At 45.5% G+C, this 23,901-nt stretch overlaps 1 long non-coding RNA gene across 1 annotated transcript; it reads right to left on the reverse strand.

Annotated features, from left to right (window-relative positions):
* Positions 1-9,186: 9,186 nt before the first annotated feature.
* On the reverse strand, positions 9,187-20,569 carry LOC121033201 (uncharacterized). Its single transcript, XR_005791771.1, has 2 exons — positions 19,226-20,569; positions 9,187-9,912 (listed from the first exon to the last, which is right to left on the reverse strand). It is a non-coding gene; the product is annotated as an uncharacterized LOC121033201 (long non-coding RNA).
* Positions 20,570-23,901: the final 3,332 nt, after the last annotated feature.

Here is a 23,901-nt window from a genome sequence, read left to right on the forward strand (position 1 = left end):
GAGCACCGCCCCCAGACCCCGGAGGGAGGACAGTCCCCGGACACCCAGAAGGGTTACCCCCAGACCCCGGGGATCCGCCCCCAGAAGCCCCCGGAGGGGCTGTCCCCACCCTGTCCTGCTCTCCTCCTCCTTGGCGTGGCCGCCGCCGCCTTCCTTCCACGCTCTCCCGGAGAAAGGCCGCCCTCTAGGCCTCCTTGCTTTCCCCTTTCCCAGGACTGACGATGGCCCTCTGCCCACCCTTGGGCCGCCCGGAAGCTTCCTCTTTAATGGCCAGGGGCCCATACGACTCGAGTCTCAGATTTCCCACCCCTCCCCCGCGTCTGTGCCCCGCCTTCCCCCAACCTGTCACCCAAGGCGGGGGGCCAAGGCGGGCGTGGGGGCGGACCTTGGCGTGGCTGCTGCTTGAATCGCGGCCCTGGACCCTTTTTGGCTGTTGTCTCTGGGCAGCCTAGGCCAGGCGAGTCTGGGACAGGTTCAGGGGTCTTATTTAGCGCCTATAAAGGGAGGACTTCACCCTCCCATCCCCCACCCAGCAAAGAGCCTACAGTTGTCAGAAAGTCTGATTTAAAACTCATTAGGGGCGCCCGGCTGGCTCATTGCGCAGGTCATGTGACTCTTCATCTTGGGCTTGTGAGTTCCAGCCCCACCTTGGGTGTGTAGAGATTACTTTAAAATAATCTTGGGGCGCCTGGGGCGCTCAGTTGGTTAAGCTTCCGACTTTGGCTCAGGTCATGATCTCTAGGTTCCCAGGTTCAGGCCAGGGCGGTGGGCTCCGTGCTCACAGCTCAGAGCCTAGAGCCTGCTTCAGAGTCTGCTGCCCCTCCCCCGCTTGCATTCTGTCTCTGTCTCTCAAAAATAAATGCTAAAAAAGAAATTTAAATAAAATCTTAAAACCCTCATTGGTTAAAGAGCAGACTCTTAACTATACAGGACAAACTGATGGTTGCCAGACAGGGGGGGTGGGGGAGGGGGAATGGTGAAATAGTAAAGGGGATTAAGAGCACACTTCTGATGGGCACTGAGCAATGTATACAATTGTTGAATCACACCTGTACACCCAAAACTAACATTGTCTGTTAACTATCCTGGAATTAAAAATTCTTTCTAAACTAAATAAAACCCACTGGGTGAGAAACTATTAACAATGTTTTTTTTCTCTAGAAAGGAGAACTGGGTGACTGGCAAATGGGGTAGGAGGGAGACTTCTTTCATACATACTCTTTTGACCCTTTGGATTTCATGTCACATGCAAAATTGTTCATATTATTAAAATAAAACCTTGCTTTTTATTTGTTTTTTTTTAATGTTTTAAACATTTTATTTATTTTGAGACAGAGAGAGAGCATGAGCAGCGGAGGGGCAGAGACCGAAGGAGATACAGAATCGGAAGCAGGATCCAGGCTCTGAGCTGTCAGCACAGAGCCCGACGTGGGGCCGAACTCACAAACCACGGGATCATGACCTGAGCCGAAGTCAGACGCTTAACCTACTGAGCCACCCAGGCGCCCCTTTATTTATTTGTGTGTGTGTGTGTTTATTTACTTATTTTGAGAGAGAGAGAGACAGAACAGAGGGGAGGGGCAGACAGAAAGGGAGAGAGAGAGAGAGAATCCTAAGCAGACTCCGCACTGTCAGCACAGAGCCAAATGCAGGGCTCAAACCCATGAACCATGAGATCATGACTTGAACCAAAATCGAGTCAGAGGCTTTACTGACTGAGCCACCCAGGTGCCCAAAATAAAATCTTGCTTTTTAATTGGGATTGTTTGCATAGGTATGTTCAGTTGCTGAAAATTCAGTGAGTTTTATGTTTAGGGTATATGTACTTTTCTGAATGTATGTGTACCTCGTAAAAAGTTTTTAAAAATCAAATAAAATCTGTAGGCAAAGAACAGAGTGCAGGCCACCATTGTCCTTGAGAATGTCCTTGAGCACAGGCCTATGTGCCCTTGAGAAGCCATCTAGATGTGCTTGGACACAGACCAGCTCCAGGCGTCCTCTGCCCCTCCTCTTGTTGCCTTCCTTCTCTTAATCTTGGAGTCCTCCTGTGTGCACATTCTTAGTACATTCCTACTTTCTAATCTCTCTATGAAGCCAGCAAAGCCTGGAATGTTAACATTTATATTTCAATGGAAAATCATTCATAGCAATTCAGTGACTCAATAAGTAATCTGTCCCAGATTCCTGCCTTTTCGTTGGAAGGCATTGTTCTCTGTTAAAAGCGTTCCATGCTATAGCACTTCAGTTAGAGGGATTATATATCGGGAGTGAGGGGACCTCTTTCTGCTCCTACAGTCTCCTGGGGAATTAGAACATGCTTAAATCAGGTTTTGGAAGCAAACATGCTTTAGCTAACACAGTGTATTTGCTGGCATTAGAATGTAATCCCAACAAGGACGGGGATCCTGGAGCCTAGAACAGGGCATGGCACGTAGTGGGAACTCACATGCTTGTTGAATTAATGTTTGTAAGTGAACTGAGCCAAAAGTGACTAAAAAGGCCTGTCCCCTCTCTTTTCTCTTTTTCTGCCACCCACAAGCACAGACACTGCAGTACCAAAACTGCAGTCAATGGTTTGGTATGTAAAGTAATATTAACAGTCCGTTTGTAAGTATTAATGCCTGATAGTCACAAGGCATCTTACTGATTTTGGTGTTATGAGAGATATGAAAGCATCTTTACATTTCAGTCTTCTATGTCTAACCCCATAAGCTCTGGCTCCTAATAGAGTGTGGTGATTGTCAGACAAATCCAGAACAATGGCCAATGGGACACATAAGGACTTTAAAAGAGCAGGCGACCCAAGTGAGGGTTCCAGGATCTAAATAGGTGCACATTTGTGTGACAGAAGGTTAGGTGATGTGATTTAATCATGTTGTTGGGGAAACTAACGTATAGCATGATGCACTGAAGTTGGCGAGAAGATACGGGTATGTCAGATGAGAGAAGCCGGTGGCTCAGAAAAGGGAGGGAAATACTGAAAATTTTACTTTATTTTACATCAGATTGCTTTAAATAAAGAGTGCTTCCTGGGCGCCTGGGTGGCTCAGCTGAGTATCCTACTCTTGGTTTCAGCTCAGGTCGTGATCTTACGGTTCGAGAGTTCAAGTCCTGTAAAGAGTCCTGAGTCTGGCTCTGCGCTGACATCATGGAATCTGCTTGAAATTCTCTCTCTCTCTCTCTCTCTCTCTCTCTCTCTCTCTCTGCCCCTCCCCCACTCAAGCTTCTTCTCTCTCTTTCTCTCAAAATGAATAAATTTTTAAAAAGTTTTTTTAAAGGAGTACTCAGGGGCGCCTGGGTGGCTCAGTTGGGCATCCGACTTTGGCTCAGGTCATGGTCTCGCCGTCCGCGGGTTCGAGCCCCGCGTCAGGCTCTGTGCCAACAGCTCAGAGCCTGGAGGCTGCTTCGGATTTGGTGTCTCTCTCTCTCTCTGCCCCTTCCCCACTTGTGCTCTCTCTCTCTCTCTCAAAAATAAAATTAAAAAACATAAAAAAATTTTAAAGGAGTACTCAGTAAATAAAGATGGAGGTAAAATTAGACACATACATATGAATTTCTGATATTTACTAAAGCAGCCTAAATCAGTGTCACGTTCCCAGGGCCTCTCTGCTGCTTTCAATCATAGCAGCTGATTCTGTGTTGTAGAGAAGGAAAATGAAAGCCAGCCTGACACAGCTTGCTTGCTGTCAAAGATACAGGTATTTCAAGACTAAAAAGGAGCTAATTTATTTATTTATTTATTTTAAAAATTTTTTTTCAACGTTTATTTATTTTTGGGACAGAGAGAGACAGAGCATGAACGGGCGAGGGGCAGAGAGAGAGGGAGACACAGAATCAGAAACAGGCTCCAGGCTCTGAGCCATCAGCCCAGAGCCCGACGCGGGGCTCGAACTCCCGGACCGCGAGATCGTGACCTGGCTGAAGTCGGACGCTTAACCGACTGCGCCACCCAGGCGCCGCAAAAAAGGAGCTAATTTAAATAAGGGGCTCCCATGGGCTACACTTGTGACACTGTGAGCATTAAAAAGAATATAATCATTCTGTAAAGCCCCTGAGTCCATTACAACCTCAAAAGAGGCAAACAGTATGAGGTGTGCTTCAGGAAAGCTTTATATAAATTTCTAATAACAGGTTCAGAAAATGATATGTACTGATAACCCCCGATTACATACCAGGCTTGTATTTTGTTTGACAACTGTCGCCATGCAGTGTGCATCAGGGCATGGAGAGTTGATCTGCTGGTGCAGGACTGACTCTGGGATCCTCTGAGGGGGATAGGGGACCAGGTAGAGGCAGGTGGGGACTATGCAGGGGTAAACTGTTATGGGGGGGGGGATCCATAAAGGCAAAGAAGTGAGTTACCAGATGGTAAGGAGGTCTTTGGGAATGAGGGTGCCAGCCTGACTCACTGGGCCTCTGCTCCAGTCCTGAGACCCCACACTTGCTCTCTCCCCTATGGCACTGCAGGCCCAGGGCCTGGGATGTGGGATCCAACTCCGTGGCCGATAAGCACCTTTTTAACTCTGAGATGAAGAAGGAACTCCAGCTTATTATATGGGGGCTTGTTTAAGTTGCTTATATAGTTGTGGTAGCAAGTTTTGCAATCATTGCACTATTTTATGTATGCTTTGGCTGCGGTTAGGATGGGTGATAGGGTTAGGGATCCTGATTTGTTGGGTTCTGAAGTCTGACTTATCAGATGGACAAGTTAATACTTGAGGGTACAAGGCAATTTTGCCTCTGAGAATTATAAAAACTCCCAGTTGAAGTATTTGAAAGAATTAGATATCATACTCAACTATAGTTTGAACTATCTAAGAGAATTTAGTCAAGTTTGGAAATGCTGTTGTTTAGGGGAATTTAATCAGTCAAATTTACACACAGATTGAGTGCTGATTAAAGAACAAGAAGAGGCACCTGGGTGGCTCATTTGGTTGAATGGCCCACTCTTGATTTCGGCTCAGGTCATAATCTCACTGTTAGTGAGACTGAGCTCTGGGAAGACTGTGGAAACTGCTTGAGATTTTCTCTCTCCCTCTATCTGTCTCTCCCCCACTCACATGCCTGCACGCTCCCTCTCAGAATAAATAGACATTAAAAAAAATTATAATGAAAAGTTGTATTTGACTTCCCAACATTATTAGGTGGTTGAAAAAATGAGCACGATTTATCAACTGAACATAAAGGTTGAAGAACATTTCGTTTTTAATTTTATAATTTTAGTTCATTAAGTATTGATAAAAAAAAAACCGCAATCTTCTTTTCTTTTTGGAGAATAATACTGCCTCCCTATCAACACAAATGACAGCCCTCTACCACAGTTTAGTAAAGGAGACGCAGTCGCCCATGTCACAGAAAAGGCCAGGCTCCTTTCTCCTAACAACCACATGATTTCTTTTTCTGACTAATCCAATTTTGGAATATTCATACAACAACCATGTTTTCCAGTGGGCTTTTTTTTTTTTTTTAATTTCCCCTGAAAGGGCATTTTGAGAGAGATGGAGACGGAGACAAAGACAGAGAGGGAGAAAGGGGTGCCTGGGTGGCTCAGTTGGTTAAGTAGCCAACTTAAGCTCAGGTGATGATCTTTTGGTCTGTGAGTTCAAGCCCTGCTTCAGGCTCTGCTTCCGATTCTATGTCTCCCTCTCTCTCTCTCTCTCTCTCTCTCTGCCCTTCCCCTGCTTGCTGTCTCTCTCATGCACTCTAAAATAATAAACATTAAAAGAATTTTTTTTTTTTTTTAAGAAGAGAGGGAGGAAGGGAGGGAGAGAGAGAGAGAAAGGGAGATTCCTATTTAGTATTTGGAGAAATTCATTGAGCCTTGGAAGTTCTGGAGATTCTCACCAATGACTTGTTCTTTCTTTCTTTCTTTCTTTTTTTTTTTTAATTACTTATTTATTTTGAGAGAGAGAGAATATGCTAGCTGGGGAGGAGCAGAGAGAGAGAGGGAGAGAGAGAACCCCAAGCAGGCTCTGCACTGACGGTGTAGAGCCCAAGGTAGGGGAGTGGGGGCTCAATCTCACAAACTGTGAGATCATGACCTGACCCAAAATCAAGAGAGTCCGACACTTAACCAACTGAGCACCCAGGTGTCCCCAATGACTTGTTTTTCTGCTTTTAATCAGGCAAGAATGAAGAGCTGCCCTTTGTTAACTAACACCCCCTCCCCCAGTTCTTTCCCTCTTGGTTAAGGAGAGACTCAGGAGAGGGGCCCCCGGGACATGCCTTTTATCGTGGTTCCCAGACTTCTAGATTCCACACACCAGCAACGTCTCAAAAAAATTTTGTTTTTGTGACCTACGTAGATTTGTCAATCATGTATGTGGCCAAGCGAAAAAGAAAAGCAAAAAGAAAGCCCTGCCATTTCCCATCATGATCATTTTATTACAGAAATGACATTTTGACACCAAAATGCAGAAGGGACATGACTTGGGCTAAGGACATTTTTTTCACATGAAATACACTTAGCTGAGTGAAAATCTCATGGGGCTGTCCCTATTACTCTAGTGTGGGTATAAATGTCATGGGGGCAGACCAGTGCCCACCTGGGAGTTACAGCCCCAGAGAATAGGCTGTGCACTGGGTCCATCCCACAGGTCTCGTCACACGTGTGCAAGGACTCGCTCTGTGCCATCTTGGGTCTCCTGTCTCTGACCGCCCCCCCACCCCCCGCCGCCGAGCTGCCTGGCCCTCCTAGCCTCTTAGTGGGCTCAAGTGTCAGCCTCATATTGTTTAAAGTATCTGTGCCCCTCGATTAATGCGCCCCTTGGTTAATGCGCCTTATTATTGTCAGCATTACTTTACTCTCCAAAGTTGTCACGGGGCCAACCGTGAGTCCAAAGACATCATTTGAGCCCTTCCCGTCCCCAGCGGACAGCTTGGAGAGGGAACACCCTCTTCAGAACTGAGAAGTGACCTCTGTGGGGCCAATGTGCTTCCCTGGGAGGAAATTTAGCATTGTTTTGCTGTTTCTGTCATCTTCCGTAAAAGAATAACCATCCTTCCCAAAGAAAATGGGAAAAGAACAAAACCCTTCCATATATGAAAACACCTCTGTTCTCAGACCACAAGTATTTTCCATGTGTGTTATCCAACTCATGCAGAGATGAGGACTTTTAAACTCTTCCCGAAAAGTTCCTAATCCATTTGATTACTAAAGGAAAGTTATATTAGAGACTCCTCAAAAGCTACCTAATACATTTAATTACTAAAAGGAAGTTGTTAGAGTTTTCTCTAAATTAGGAAAAATCAAAAACTAATTTTTTTTAAAGTCCAGTGTGCTTCACTTTCCTTTAAAGATTTTCAATTTGTATATTAATGTTGTATATGACCTCTTCCAATTAGATTATCAGTGCCATGACTGGGCAAACATCTACGACATATTCATTCAACAAATGTTTTGTTTGTTTGTTAAAGATTTATTTATTTTTGAGAGAGAGCATAAGCAGGGAAGGGGCAGGGGGCCAGGGAGGGACAGAAGATCCAAAGTGGGTTCTGCGCAGATAACAGCTAGCCCGATGAGATCATGACCTGAACCGAAGTCAGAGGTCAGCTGCTCAACGGACTGAGCTACCCAGGCGCTCCCTCAACAAATGTTTTTAAAGTATGTGCTATGTGCCAACCATAGCTTTGGAGGCACGATGATGAAAACTCACCCTTTTCCATCAAGGGGCTTCAGGATTTTAACAGGGAGAAACAGACATGTTTTTTTTTTTTTAATTTTTTTTTCTTTTTTTTCCAACGTTTATTTATTTTTGGGACAGAGAGAGACAGAGCATGAACGGGCGAGGGGCAGAGAGAGAGGGAGACACAGAATCAGAAACAGGCTCCAGGCTCTGAGCCATCAGCCCAGAGCCCGACGCGGGGCTCGAACTCACGGACCGCGAGATCGTGACCTGGCTGAAGTCGGACGCTTAACCGACTGCGCCACCCAGGCGCCCCCAGACATGTTGATGTGTTCCCAGTGCTTTCTTAATTACCTGGGCAGGTACAACAGAACCTGAGGTGGGCATCATCAGTTCTCCCCGGGAGATGGCGGGGAGGGACCACACCCCCTCATCGGGGAGGGAAGGAGACGAGGGGAAGGCAAGTGTGATCAGCAGACCAGGTGGTGAGGGGTCTGGGTGTCCTGCGAGCAGGTGAGGCTGTGCTAGTTATTAAGGCATTGCCTCGAAGCTCAGCACCGCCCTGCTCTGCTCTGCAGTTTGAGGCCAAGGTCAAGGCTCTGCAAATACACTTCCCTTTGCCAGCTGGCTCCCCATTAGGACCCACCAGTGGGAGCACTGAGAGGACACTGGAAGGCTTGAAGAGGGAATGGCCACCTGCTGGCCTGGCCTGCTGTTCTTGTCACCATCACATTGGCAGACTGTTTTCCAGCTGTTTTCCAGACCCCCAAACCAGTCTGCCCGTGTCTTGCAGAGGTGACAGCACCACCAGGCAGCAGTCTGGCCTCAAGGCCCCTCTTCCACGCCTCTGCCCTGACTATGCAACAGCTCTCCATGGAGGCCCAGCTCCCTGCCTCAGGCCACCCTTCCCAGCTGGCAGGTTCTGGTGATCCGGCCTCTGCCTTGTTTCCTGAGCCAGCCCCCACTATCTCTGCTCACTAAACACTTTTCTGTGTTTGCCTTCTTACCTGCACAGCCAATTTCCTACATTGAATTCTCTCTAGTGAAATGCCTAGGGTTGTCTCTGCTGTCCCGAGAACCATGATCCATGTCATATCGGGTGTGAGTGGTCCAAGAAAACAAACTTTTAAAGGTCAGAATATGGGATGGATACGGATGTGTTTGGCCTTGAATGCAGTGCTGAAGTTCTTCCTGATGAAAATGGGACGCCAGTAATCCGCAGCATATGACGGCATCACTAGTAGTGAAATGATTGCCAGTGGTTCGTCGTGAGGAAGCGTCTACTGATGTGCCTGAAAGGACCAGTGGCCACTGCGCTTGACAGTTCAACAGCAACAAACATTACTGTGATGGTGGGGTGCGGCCACTTCTCTCTGCGCTGGAGACCTTACCGAAGGAATACAACCACGCCTCTAGCTGATTTTGAGCAAGGAATCCAGCATCTGGGAGCATGGCTGGAGGAGCAGGAGATTAGGAGTAATAGATTAGGAGTCTATTGCCAACTCGATTCAGTGACTTCCTACTGGTTTGAATATGTTTGAGAAAGTTCATCGTGGAACACTGAATGCTTCTGAATATTTTTATTATTTTTTTTTTTAATACAGTGACTTAAACCTAGCAAACTATACGTGCCTGGACTTGGGGGTCCCTGCTATTGGACTTGGGGTCCCTACTATTAATACATAGGCAAGCAAATGCTGTCTCAGTGCCCTCTCTGTAGCTTATCTCAGAGACTTTGATTCCTAGAGTTGGGAGAGATCATCAGCCCCTCTTACAACAACCCTGCCTCATTCGCTTTTACCCAAGGCATCCAATGACGTACTTTCTGGTTTTCTGCAGCCCATCCCAATTTTTAATAGCTCTAACTGGGAGAATTTCCAGATCTTGAGCAATGTTTGCCTCATTGTAACTTTCTACTATTAATCCTAGTTTTGTCCCAAGGAATTATGTAGATTAATTCTAGCTCAGGGGTGGATCCAGAATTAGTGGAGCTGATCTTATTCAACTTGGGGTGGGGGGAGGGCTCTCCTTTAGAAAAAAAAGAATAACAATGATAAACGTGATATTAGGTGGAAGTCTTCAAAGAAGATAGCGCAGGTGAGGGGCCCAGAAGCTTCTATTCCATGAAAGCCATAGCAAATCCACTTCTGTTCCAATCTCTTTTCCTGAGACTTCTTCATGTTACCTCATTCTCCACCATGCTGAGAGGTTTTTCCTTCTCCGAGATAAGCCTCCTTCGTTGACCCAATTGTTTCCTTGGACGTATTCAGATTTGTCACGGACCCTCCTAAAAAATGGTTGCATGAACCAGTCACTGCCTCTGGAGAAGGAAAGTGGGAGACAGTGTCCGAGCTGAGAGGAGACCTGTCAATACATGCCCTCATGAAGACTTTGTGTCATGAGCACGCATGGCTGCACAATGAAATGCCTTTAGTCACAAATTTAAGCAAATAACTTTTTCGAGCATGTCAAAAACTGAATAACACACTCCAGGATGACCTACCCAGCCAGAGTACAATTGGAGTCTAACCTACATGACTCTAAATACCAGGGAATCCTAACATTTCGGGGTGCTGGTCCCGCAAGTGCTAGGTAACCCTAGGCACTCACTCCGCACTTGCACACTCTTTGAGACCTAAACAGAGGAGTTTCCACTGACCCCAGTGAAATTTTCCTTTGCCAAGCTGTCCACAAAATTCCTTGAAGCCTTTTCCGATCATCTGCTGTGAATTACCCCTCTTAGGTTTGCCGTCTGGAAAACTGACACATGCTTTTGTTCACTCAGCTCTAAAATCATTAAGGGCCTCTCAGATTCGAAGACAAAGAAAGCCAAATAATTGTACAATGTGACTAGGTCTACAGCCAGTCAGAGAGCAGAGCCGCCAGGACCTGGGGGCCTGGGGAGGTAGAGGTGAGGAAGGCTAAGAGTGGAAAAGTACTGAATGCTGAGTCAGAGCGGAGAGTAGTGTCTTCAAGGCCCCCCAGACCAGGTGGTCTTGGCAGAGGTCCTGAGAAAGGCCTCATCTGAGACAACCCCCCCCACAAAAAGAGGCCTGGAAGTGGGGGTGTTTGGGCCAGGCTTGCAGATATGCCTCAGAGCAGGGCTGGGGTGGGGGGTGGGGGTGCAGCGCGGTGGGGCTTGCCTCTGAGTCTTTGCAACACTATCCAGAAAACTGCAGTGCCCTGGCTGAGCACCAAGTCTAGCATGGGTAGGGCAGAGCCTACCCCTTATGAGACCTGCCAGGTAAAACTTTGTAATTGCCTGTAGTCTGGTCTGAAAACATCACACGTTGAAACTTGGCCTGGAGCCAGACTCCTCAGGCTAAAGTTAGAATAAAACATGATGTCTCAACCTCAGCGTTATTAACATTTTGAGCTGGACGATTCTTTGCTGGGGAGGGGAGGGGGCTATGCTGTGCATTGTGGGATATTTTACAGTATCCTTGGCCTCTATCCACCAGATGTTAATAGCACTCCCCACATCATGACAACCCAAAGTGTCTCCAGACATTGCCAAATGTCCCCTGAAGAACAAAATCACACTGGTTGAGAACACTGAAACAGAGGAACATAGTACCTCTGAGACTTGTGTTACTCAGAATTCTACTTCTGTAAATCTGCTTCCGTCTACCTTTCAGGCATTGCCCTGGGAATGTTTCTTCTGCCTAAAATATCCTTTCTTTCCTTGTCTGGTTGTGGACACCTACTCTTCCTCTCACCTCTCCATGAAGCCTTTCCTGACCACGCTCCAGGGTGGGTCTTGTCTTTGTACAGCTTCGGACTGTGCTTCTATTATTATAGTCTTAGTCTGTCTGCAACACATCCATCCACACAGGTCTGGCACTCAATAGGCACACAGTATATGTTGGAGAGAGTGGACTTAGACAAGAGGAACCAATAGTTTTCAAAGGAGACTGAAAAAGGAGTGGCCACAATCATGTAAAAAAATATACCAGCAGATATTGAGGTCCTGGACACAAAGAGTAGAGCACTACAAGAAGTCACCCCCAGAGTGAAATGCTGTTGAGAATTGAAGTAGGAAAAAAAGATTAAAAAGTCTCTTGTATGCAGCACTCAGAAGGGCACTGGCGACATTCATGAAAGCAGGTGAGGTGGGTGACACAGGAAGCCACATGCCCTGCAGCAGGTTGAGGGGCAGCTGGCTGGCTGGGCACTGAGGAGAGGGAAGGCTCTTTCAAGGAGATCCAGACACAATGGGAAGGTGGTGACTAGAAGGGGTGCAAGGTCAACAGAAGATATTTAAGAAGAGGCAGACATCATGGGCGGAGCAAGGAGGAAGAAATAGTCGGTGGAAATGGCTGTAGGGAGTAAACATACCAGAGAGAGGAAGTAATTGATGAAGTGAGGTCCAGAGGGAAATTGGAGGGAATGGGTCCAGAGCACAATAGGGAGGAAACAGAGAAGTGCATCTTTTGAAACAGGGGAAAATGAGTGCAGGGGAAGGGTGCTGTGTGTTACCATGGTGATTACCTCTTAGTTTTAGTGCATTTGGACTTAGTGCAATAGGGCATTTGGACAGTGAGCAGAGGTTTGGAAACGTCAGTGAAGGGGAGAGGAAAAGCATTGCTGAGAAGCACCAAAGTCGAGGGAATGGAAAGTGGCCAACATTAATGAGCACCTACTATGTGCCAGATCTTTTAGCTGTTACTTCATTTACTGCTTGTGACTGCCCTATGAAGTTGGTGTGATATCACTTTATAGATGACCAGAAAGTGAAGTGAAAGAGATAAGGTCTCAGGTAAAGCCTGATGTCCTAGCGAGTAGCATACCTGGACCCTGAGCCTACGTTGGGTCTGAAGTCATATCCTTTGCGGTGCTCCACTCTTGGAGGTATCAGGACAGTTAAGATAGTGGGAATAGGTGCAGGACAGAAAGAAGTATGGACAGTTCAGACAGGGAGTGGAATATGGGAATGGGGATGAACACATTGGAGGCAGGAGGTCAAGAACCTCTGAGACTACTGCAGTCTGTCGTTCTTTTAAACGTTGGCAAAATCTGGAAAAATGGGATAGGCCGAGGGAGGGTTAAAAAACTATAATCCTGGAGATGGACTCTGCAAAATGTGAATGATGACCTTGAAGTTAACACCCTGAGGATGGTGGAGTTGCTGTGTGGGAGGGATCTCCTTGGAGTTGGCGTCTCCCCTGAAGTCAGGAGAGCAAGGTGTAAAATGTGAAGGGATGAGGGAACACTAACCTCCTTCTCCCCACCCCCATCCTTCTGTCCTCACTCACATACCCCAGGCCCTAGAGATGCAGAAAAGTTTCCAGAAGGGGTGCCTTATTGCTAGAGACAGCCTGCTTTCACTTAGGACCAGAAGAGAGAGGAAGAGCTTTCTGTGAAGATGCTGAGTTTGTGTGTGTGTTGAGGGCAGGGGTTTAACAGAGAAATGGGTACATTGGGGTGGGGGTGGGGGTCTCAATGAGAAAGCCTGTCACAGTAGCAGCAATGGGAGGAGGGTGCATGAGAAACAAAGATGGGCCCAAAGCCCAAAAAGAGAGTAGGCTTCTACCTGTTTTGCTTTCGGGGCTGATCTAAGCTTTGGACAGTAGTAACCGTGAAGTGCTCAGACACAAACTGCTTTAGTCCACACCTCTTGTCCTCCTTTCAGATGGACACACACCATTTAAAAATAAACATACTGAGGCACTGGGTGGCTCAGTCGGGTTGAGCATCCCACTTCAGCTCAGGGCATGATCTCAGGGTTCAGTTCCTGAGTTTGAGCCCCATAACAGGCTTGCTGCTGTCAGCGTAGAGCCTGCCTTGGATCCTCTGTCTCTCTCTCTCTCTGTCTCTGCCCCTCCCCTCTCGCACTCTCTCTCAAAAATAAATAAACATTAAAAAAAAAAAAAAAAAGAACAACCATACTTAAGAGGAGTTACCCAAGCCCCGTCCGAATACATTGAAAGTTCAGGATAATTTATCACATTCATGTCCAATTCTCCTTCAACGTCCTGAGCTACTCTAAGAGGACAAGGTCATTGCCTGATAAATCACATCTCTTTTCCCACTCCCAGGCACCACAGAGTATTTATTCTAAAGACATTTGATTCTTAATGATCTTAGAATATGGGGAAGCTATGAACCATTTCTGCTGCTGCAGTGTCTGAGTACTGAGCCAATCTTTCCCTGCCTCAGCCTTTTCCACAGAGCCCATGGAACAACTGGCAGGGAAGACAAGTTCCCCAGACTGGGGTGGGAGTTGGGGGGTGGGGTGAGAGGGATTAGCAATCACTCAAAGGGTCTCTTGTGCCAAAAAGAGCCTACAGATCAAGATTTGAGGACCTGGAAAGATAAGCAAGTCTGGGCTGATGTTGCTGTCCCCCCATTCACCTCCCTTTCCTTCCCTCCTCTCCCACAGGTACACCCATTGGAAGTCCCACTAGCCTTAGGACAAGACTGAGAATGCACTTTTGGAAAAATATGATCCTGTCCTCTATCTTTGCTGTATATACCCTCTTCATCCGCATTTTGTGTGGCAGACCATTTGATCCAAAATAATTTGGTTAAAAAGTTGATCCAGGGGCACCTGGATGGTTCAGTCAGTTAAGTGTCAGACTTCAGCTCAGGTCATGATTTCACAGTTCATGAGTTCAAGCCCTGCATCACGCTCTGTGCTGACAGCTCAGAGCTCGGAACCTGCTTTGGATTCTGCGTCTCCCTCTCTCTCTCTCCCTCTCTGCCCCTCCCCCACTTGTGCTCAGTCTGTCAAAAACAAATAAACATTAAAAAAAAAACATTAAAAAAAAAAAGAACTAGCTGATCCAAAACAAAAATTTAGTTTACACAACAAATCACTGCTGGACAATGTGTCATCGACTATTATTATTTTTTCAGCGTTACTGAGGCATAATTGACAGGTAAAATTGTAGGATATTTAAAGTGTACAATGTGATGATTTGATACATCTATATGTTGTGAAAGAGCTTCCCCCCTCCGTTGAGTTAATTAACACATCACCTCATATACTTACCTCCTCCTTTTTTTCTGATGAGAACATTGAAGTTCTATGGTCTTAAAAAAAAATCAGTTCTACAAGATACTTTCATCAGCTATATTCACCATGTTAATACATTAGATCTTCCAATCTCATTCATCTTATAGCGGAAAGGTTTTAACCTTTTACCAACCTCTCCCTATTTCCCCCAACCCCCAGGCCGTGGCACCACTGTTCCACTCTCTGTTTCTATGAGTCGGACTGTTTTTTCAGATTACACATATAAGTGACACCATGCTTTCTGTCTGGCTTTTTTCACTTAGTATAATACCCACCAGACTCATCCATGTTATCAGAAATGACAGGATTTCCTTCATGTTAAAGGCTGAACTATGATCTATCTATCATCTATCTATCCACCTACCACATTTTCTTTATCCATTCATCTGTTAACACTTAGGTTGTTCACATACTATTATGAATAATGATGTATTATTTTTAAAATTTCTTATTTGAATTCTTTTTGATTCATTTTAGGCAAATAAGAATCTACATTTTTGGTAACATCTTTTTTATATAAATTTATTTAAATCTTTGTAAAAATGTTTTTAATGTGTATTTATTTTTTGAGATAGAGACAAAGTGCGAGCGAGGGAGGTGCAGAGAGAGAGGGAGACACAGAATCCAAAGCAGGCTCCAGTCTGTCAGCACAGAGCCGGATGTGGGGCTTGAACTCACAGACCACAAGATCATGACCTGAACCAAAGTCAGACACTTAACCAACTGAGCCACCCAGGTGCCCCTGTTTTTGGTAACATCTTGAAAAATCTTTCAATTTTGCAAATCAGTTGGAAATGAATGTTTCCAATCATCTGTCCATGTTTGCATATTTTTTCTTGCACAGTGGGAAGGGGTGTATTAGATTTAGAAATGTTTCAAGCCATTGTGACACAGACAAGTGGTGCCGGCTTGAGTTGTTGTTCCAGCAAGCAGAAGGAGATAGAAACTCCTTGATTCAGCTGGACTTTATGCCTAAGATTTCTGTTCATCCTGCTGGGCAAATTTTAGAGTCCTTTCAGTGTATTTTCTACATGCTCACATTGCAAAATAAGGAGTGTGTTCTCTTTGGCGCTGCTTAAATCTGGAGTCTACCACAAACATGTACATTCTTCTGGAGGGCAGCTAGAGAGTAGCCGTGTCGGTGGCCTGTTGAATTCCCCAAAGTCTGTGCTCTGCAGTAGCCCTGAGACAGGTTTGTTTTAATGATGCTCTTACTGTGGGTGGGGTCATGCAATAACTAGATATTCAAACTCTGGCTTAACCTTAACAATATGGCCTCAGAATGTATCTCCTTGTTTTTGTTTCTGAGATTTAGGGATCAATGGATGGCACCCATTTTCTCTTTTTCCCCTGTTTCCAGAAGGCTTCACCTTTAATCACAAAACTATTTGGAATCCTGGGGAAATATGCTCCCACCTTATGTGAAACCATTTTATAAGACACAAAGTGGATACAACAGTCCATCAACATGAGATAAGAAAATTAAGGGTGCCTGAGTGCTCAGCCGGTTAAGCGTCTGACTCTTGGTTTCAGCTCAGGTCACGATCTCCAGGTTTTGTGAGTTCGAGCCCCACATCAGGCTTTGTGCTGGTGGCACGGAGACTGCTTGGGATTCTCTCTCCTCTCTCTCTCTGCCCCTCCCCCCACTCATGCTGTCTCTGTCTCTCTCAAAATAAATAAACTTCAAAAATTTAAAAGAAGAAGAAGAAAAAGAAGAAGAAGAAGAAGAAGAAGAAGAAGAAGAAGAAGAAGAAGAAGAAAAAGAAGAAAACTAGAACCCCGGCAACTTGAGTGTTCAAGTATGTCATTTGTTACAAATGTTAGAAAGCACTGCAAATAGCAAACAAAAGGCAAATCAAGTTCCAGAATGCAGAAGACATGAGAACAATGCTCGTGATATAAATATGAAGACTTTTTTTCCCTAAGTAATGAAAAGTAGAATTGACTTTGTAGAAGTTAACTTTAACAACTTCAAGAGACCTCTCATGTCGGAATAAAAGAAATATCTTTGTTTTACTTTGCTTTCTGTCTCTGGTCTCAATGATGGCCCCCCCCCACAATCACCATTACCTCCAAAAGAAATAGGCTTTGAAGGGAGAGTCATATGAGTCAGGGAGTTGTTTAGTGTCCTCGAGGATGGTATTTGTGCAGAGGAAACAGGTGGTTTTGGTCCTATAATTTTTATTACTAAGTTTCTAGTTCAACTTAATTCATATTTTGTTTAGCAAATTTAAACAATCACTTCTAAAAAGTGATTTTTTTATTATAATATGATTGTTTTGTTTAGTGCATTTAAATTTTTAGATTACATTTATACATTTAATGTATATGTGTTCACCGACAATCCCTTAACATGGAGATCCTGGGATTATGAGTTTGGTTCTCTTTAGTATTTCTTCACTTAATTCTACATCCTACATTTCTTCATTTAATTCACTTAATTTCTTCACTTAAAAGATGCCCCTCCACTGAAGGAACAACGCTCAACCCAATTCCAGGAAGACAAGGTGTCTGCCCCAGGCTTTTGAACTTGATGACATTGTGCTTCATTTTCACATTCTTCCTATTGCTGGGACCACAGCTCTCACTGATGTGACAGTGACAGTTGATTGAATTCTGCACCTGTCCCCCGGATTTTGTCTGACTCTGCAAACCAGTTTCCAAAGACAATCTAATGACAATCTGTTGCTACGCTCATCTACCAGTTTTCCCATCCTCTTTCTCTTAAGCCCTACATGATATTTTCCCCTGCCCAGAGACATTTCCAACTCAACTCAGTGGTGGCCACCTTCCATGTGCAAAGCCACCAACCGAAATAACTGATAATATAGAACTGATAATATAGAATCACCCTCTCTTCTTGTTTCCCTGAACAAGAGCCACTATGTCATGAAGATATGCCTGTTGAATAAATGAACGCATGAATGAATAAACAAATGATATCTGTGGGGATAAATCCACACAAAAATATGAAATTTATCTTTGTTTTATTTTCCTCTTAAACTGGTTTCCTCTCTTGGCAGAAGAGACTCAAACGTTAATACTGATCAAAATATTTCCTTTTTGTGAGAGACGGGTAGAATGCACATATCTCATTTAAATCTCATATGCATCCTTCAAAGTGAAAAATATGCTAGCTTAAAAGCAATGGCTGCCTTAGAAATGAAAATTCTTGAGATTCTTTATTTGCTAGCTTTCCTCTGTCAGCTATATATTCCCTAAAGGCATATGGTGATGTGCTCTCTCTCTCTCTCTTCATGTGTGTATAAACACAATTTTTAACTGTACTAAAAAGCACCTTTTTTTTTAAGTTCAGATTAGATTTTTTAAAGTTTAGGGGCATTTGGGTGGCTCAGTCGGTTGAACATGAGTTCGGCTCAGGTCATGATCTCACAATTCATGGGTTTGAGCCCCATGTTGGGCTCTGTGCTGACAACTCAGAGCCTGGAGCCTGCTTTGGATTCTGTGTCTCCCTGTCTCTCTCTGCCCTCCCCCCCACTGTGTTCTCTCTCTCTCTCAAAAATAAATAAACAAACATTTTTAAAGTGTAATATAAAACATGGCCTTAGGGGCGCCTGGGTGGCTCAGTCAGTTAAGCCACCAACTCTTGACTTCCACTCAGGTCATGATCTCATGATTCTTGAGATTGAGCCCGGTGTTGGGCTCTGTCCTGAGCATGCTTGGGATTCTCTTTCTCTGCCTCTCCCCTGCCTGCATGTGCACGCTTTCTCTCTCTCTCTCTCTCTCTCTCTCTCTCTCTCTCTCTCTCTCCCTCTCTCTCTCTCTCTCAAAATGAGTTAATTTTTTAAAAATGCCTTAATTAAAAGATGACGATTTTGATTATTGCCAGAAACTCCATTTTAATAAACTTAATCTGCTTTCCAAAGGCAGGTGAACTGTTTAAGGGGCTTCATGCCACAAAGTTGGTTCAGGAAGCTTGTTATTTGTTACTCTAAGCATTGGAGCCGATGCAGACTATTATCACTAATGAGGGAGTACTTAAGATACTCTTAAGGAAGAAGGAAATGTGAAAAATGAACTGCAAGGTGAAGAAAGGTCTGGCAGGACTGAGCACATTTGTGCACTTCCCCCTTTCTGCAGTTACCAAAACAACCCGAAAAAGAAAGTGCAAGTATGAACACTTGAAAAGCCAGCGACTGTGTGATGAAGACATAAAGCTTTGAGAGGAATTGCCTGACTCAGTGCTGGTCAGTGTTCCATCCACTTCAAAAATGTCCAGTGTTTTGATAATTGGATTAAATGCAACAGAGTCTCACCGTGTCTTCCTCTCAAATGTTATTAATAACTTCGTAGCGTTTTGTAACTACTATCAAACAAACTTTCTCCACCGTAATGTAACAATGCCTTTTTAGGTTAAAAAAAAAAAAGCTTTGCAAATGGAGCATAAGCTTTCAATAAAAAGGCGGAGAAACATTTGCCTGAAAACAATCCAATTTTAAAATACAGGCAGATGGAAGAGTTTGTTAGTATGGTCCCATGTCCATTCCTTTTCAACCCCAAGAACCTTCCCCCAGCAGAGAGACCTGAGGGTGAATTACCCTAAGGGGAAAGGGATACGTACCAGGAGAAGAACTCAGAACAAAGCATACCCATTTGGTCAGTGCTGACGAACAAAATACAAATTTTGAAAAAGATATGATGAGGCAGAGGTTGTGTCCCTCCCACCACCGCCTCCTCCCCCGGGAGATCGGAGATCCGGATGGCGTGAGACACAGAAGGAGCACTGCTGTGACGGAAGAGTTAAAGCTTAAAGCCAGCCACGCTGCCCCCTCCCGCAGAAGGGCGGAGCTGGGGGGTAGCGGGGGAGGAGGACTTTTCCTGGAAAACTTTAGGAAGCCTGGGCCCCTTCCTGGCAGGACCTGGGAAGCGTGCACGGACCTGATTTCCTTCCACACGACACCAGCTTGGGGGAGGGTGAGCCAGTAAAGGGGGAAATGTCCAAACTGGAAAGACCAGGCTGGGAACGTCCCCTGGGGAGCATCCCATAGCGCCAGTGCCCCGGAGAGGGGTTGCCCGAGACCCGAAGGGACCTGGGGGTTAAGGAAAAAAACTAGCACGGTCTGTCAATACCCGAGATTAGGATGGCGGAGGCTGTCAAAGGAAGGAATCATCATAGTGGCCTGGATGGAGCAGGTCTCATATCAGCATCAGCTAGCATAAGACAGAGAGAGGTTCAAAGGGCAAGAGTCCTCTCCCACGGCTGAGCCCCCTTTGTATGGACCCACCTAGGGAAAGCAGGGAGAGCTCAAAGCTGAATTAATTGAATTGTGAACTTGAAAAAGTCTGAAAACTCGGACATGTCTGAATTGTCCTGGAAGTAACTTTTCTGCCATCGGGTAGGGGAGGAAGCTAGAGAGGGAATCCAGTTATGGGGAAATAGAGTTGCACGTAATACCTCTGGGTCCATGGGTTGTGAAATCTCATCTACTCTGCTAGAATCATCAATGTCATGAACTTCCTCATGCAGAATTTCAGGTGCATGGAACTGGAAATATTGGACATTTATTTTACAAGACTGAGGTCTTGCAGGTTAAGGTTAGGTTAACAGAATGAAAGAAAGTTAACAGGTTAAGGTTAGGTTAACAGAAATTGAAGTACAATTTCATGAAGCTTTGTTGTAGATCTCCAGGATCCACAGTAGTAAGACCGACAGACATAGCATGGAAATAAGCAGTGAGTGGAGAGCACAGCAAAGGGGAAACAGGGGTTCCAGAAAAACTTTGCAAAATTCTGAAAGCCAGCACACCTGGTGAATTCTCAGGGCTTATCTGGTACAAGGTCACACTCAGCAGGAGGGGTAATGACCCCATTGACTGCTTCCTTAGTGGGAATGATGACCTGGAAGTTTTTTCCAGAGTAAGAAAAAGCATCTCCAGTTTTACAGTGGAAATAAATGAGGAGAGATAACCTTCAGAGGATGTTTTTTATAGACAATTCTGCTGGAACAGAGTTTTGCAAGGTCTCCAAGAATGGTTCTTTGTTGTGGAGCCATGCATAGAACATTGGGTGATATTTAAATACAGAGCATGTGTTGGTAATCACCTGTCTGACTTAATTTAGTGAGAAGTTGTGGGGTTGGTTGACTTTGATTATTGCATAAGTGACCCCCCCCACCCCACCCCCGCACAGCTTGGCAGGGAGCTGGGCGGTAGACAGAGTGTTGGCTCTGTTGTTGCATCCTGGAGAGCCAGACTCCCTATGGCCTTCTACAAGGCCTCTTAGCTGAGAAAAGCTCTCTGTAGCCCTAAGTGTGGTGATGAACCTCTTTAACTCCCAACTGTATCAATTTGCTAAAGCTGCAAAGTACCCCAGACTGGGTGGCTTAAAAACAGAAATGTATTTCCTCACAGTTCTGGAGGTGAGAAGTCCAAGGTCAAGGTGTCCACAGCTTTGGTTTCTCCTGAGGCCTGTCTTCTTGGCTTCCCTTTTCTTATAACGGCATCAGTCATACTGGATTAGGGCCCATCCTAAGAACCTCATTTTAACATGATTACCTATTTAAAGGCCCTATCTCCAATGTGTCTGTAGACACATTCTGAGGTGCTGTGGGTTAGGACTTCAACACACGAATTTGGGGGGGAGACAAAATTCAGCACTTAACACCAAATTTCCACACCTGAGGCCAAGAATGGTCAAATGTTTACCCTGGGCCTACTTCTAGGGAGTCAGATGAGATGAAAGGACAAAGCTCATCAAATGTCCTAATCAGTGAGTCTTGGCCTGAATCAGATCAGATTTCAAAATGACCTGGGAAGCTAGAGAAGTAGGTAGAATAGAAAAACATTGTTGACATTTTATTTAGACCCTGCTTTGTTCCAGAAAGGACATGAGGCGAGAGGACTCCCAGATTAATAAGGGTATAAAGAGTAAGGCAAAAGGAGACAGTCTGTCATGAGTGCCCATCTACTCTCTCACTGCCTCCCTCCCCCCTCTATTCTTTGACTGCATTTCACATCCTGGTGACCAGAGTGCCCACTGAGGCTGCACCCTCAGGGTGGGGGTGGAAGGGACAGTTAAGAAGTAGCTTTTCAAGGCAGAGCACGGTACTCTAGGGGCTTACCAAAGTAAATGTGATTTCCCAGGGCCTCTGAAAGAGGTAACTAGCAGACTAGCATATAGGTCATGATGATGAAGAACTATTTTGTGTTTCCACAGAGAATCGTCAGTAAAGCACGAGAAACTTGGATAATCCATTAGAAAAAGCTGGTTTCAGTATTCAATGATTAACAGATATTTACTAAACTCCTACTATGTGCCCAGCAACATGTGGATCACTTTATGGTACACTGGTGAGCCAGTCTTTAAAAACGGTAGCAAACACACTAGTACCAAATACATGTATATTAACGTATATAATACATAACAAAAACCCTGTTGTTTAAAAAATATAATTTATTGTCAAATTGGCTTACATACAACACCCAGTACTCATCCCAACAAGTGCCCTCCTCAATGCCCATCACCCAGTTTCCCCTCTCTCCCACCCAAATACCCTATTTTTTGAGGAGCAATTAAAACTGAGGCAAAGAAGGTTATTTGTAACTTACTCAAATCCACATAGCATGGAAGAAATGAGGCCAATATTTTGACTTAGGAAAATCTGGCTGGCTCCAAACTTCATTCTGGTAAAAAAAACCACATGATTCTACCTTAAGATATCTGGAAGTTAAGCAATGAAGTTATGAAGTCTTTTTCTCTAGATGTTTAGATAGGCTGAGGTCCATAAGAGCTTATCTCAAGATGTAATTGAGCTCCTAGATTGGTCCAGGACAGACGGTAGCACGATGTGTTCAGAAAGGGGAGCTAAGAAGACACCAAAGAGAAATTTTGTAACTTCCTAATTTTGCTTGGTGTTGGAAGGGATCTCTAACGAAAACCTGCCATGAAGATCAACAAATGAATGCATTAATTTCAGAGTAAAGCATTCAGAACACAGTCTTATGTATTTTCAAAAGTCCAGCTCTGTATCTTGAAAACCATGAAAAACTGGAACAAAGAAGATGAAGCAGAGCATCCCTTTAGCTGCCCCCAAATGGCCGTTGGTGGGAGCTGGGGCAATTCTTGGCCTAGTTTTCTGAGCTGTTGGGCAAGGCTAGAGCGCAGACTAAAGCCCTATCCAGCTCTGGCTTCCTAATTCCTCTTCATGGTCTGTAATTTTCACCTCTTTACACCGTAAACCTCAAGTTTCTCTGCAAGATGTTTCAACATAAAGTGCTCACAGACAAAATCTAAAAGCATTTAATTCCATCATTAGGTTATTTGTGTAAAAAAATGTCCCATCGAGGTTCTTGTACAAACTCCCATTGTTCTCCCAGACTCTGAGAAGTGGCACTCCAGAATAATTCTATATGGGTCAGCATATTTTATAAAGGGATAGGCAGAGCAGCTTATGAAATTAAACTCCTGGAAATCACAGACACACTCTCAGGAAATGCCTTGTATTTATGTTTAGGTGGTGCCAGTGTTCAACAGCGTTAAATAATCCAAGGTCGAAAAGGTCATTCCTCATTACAGAGAAAGGCTGCTCGGTTTGGGCTCCACATGGGAATTCTGAGTTCAGACAGTTTGTAAAATTCACTGTCATCGTTGTGTGTGGTTTTAGTTGGGGTGAAGGCTTCTCGTTTGCAACGAAACATTCAGGAACACAGGCGCTTTGTGAGGGCGGGCGTCCGCGGGTGACCGAGCCGGCCGACAACCCCAGCGTCCTGTGGCTTTCCGCTGAGGGAAGAGCAACCCGTTAGCAGCTGAACGAAGAGCCTTCGGCCTGGCCGCCTCTCGAGCCACGTGCGCACGGGCCGCCCGGCAGGGGCGAGAGGGTCGGAGGCGCCCCCAACTGGCTCAGACGCGTCGGCGCCCACTGCATATCGGATGCCCGGCTGCAGTCGTGGCCTCGGCCGCGCACGAACCCCGCCCCGGGACCTTGCTCCGGTCAGGTTCCGGGGCTTCTGTTCCTGGCCCACAGTCCCCAGCACCCACCCTTCTCGCGGTAGGAGCGCGGGGCGGGGTTCAGCGTGGAGCTGGCGGGGCTGGTCTCGGGGCGGGACCGAGAGCTGGCGGGGCGGGGTTTGACGGGGAGAGGCCAGCCTCAGGGCGGGGCCTGGCGGAGCAAGAAGCTAGACGTAAATCGAGAGGGGTGCGGCGCGGGGCCGGGGGCGGGGTGGGGGGTGGGGCCGGGGGTAGGAGGGCACGAGGCGTAGAGGAGCAGGGCTCCGCGTGGGGCCCGAATCCTTGCCGGGG

Source organism: Herpailurus yagouaroundi, unplaced genomic scaffold (assembly GCF_014898765.1).
Source record: "Herpailurus yagouaroundi ecotype Mexico unplaced genomic scaffold, PumYag 142, whole genome shotgun sequence".
NCBI classification, from domain to species: Eukaryota; Metazoa; Chordata; class Mammalia; order Carnivora; family Felidae; genus Herpailurus; species Herpailurus yagouaroundi.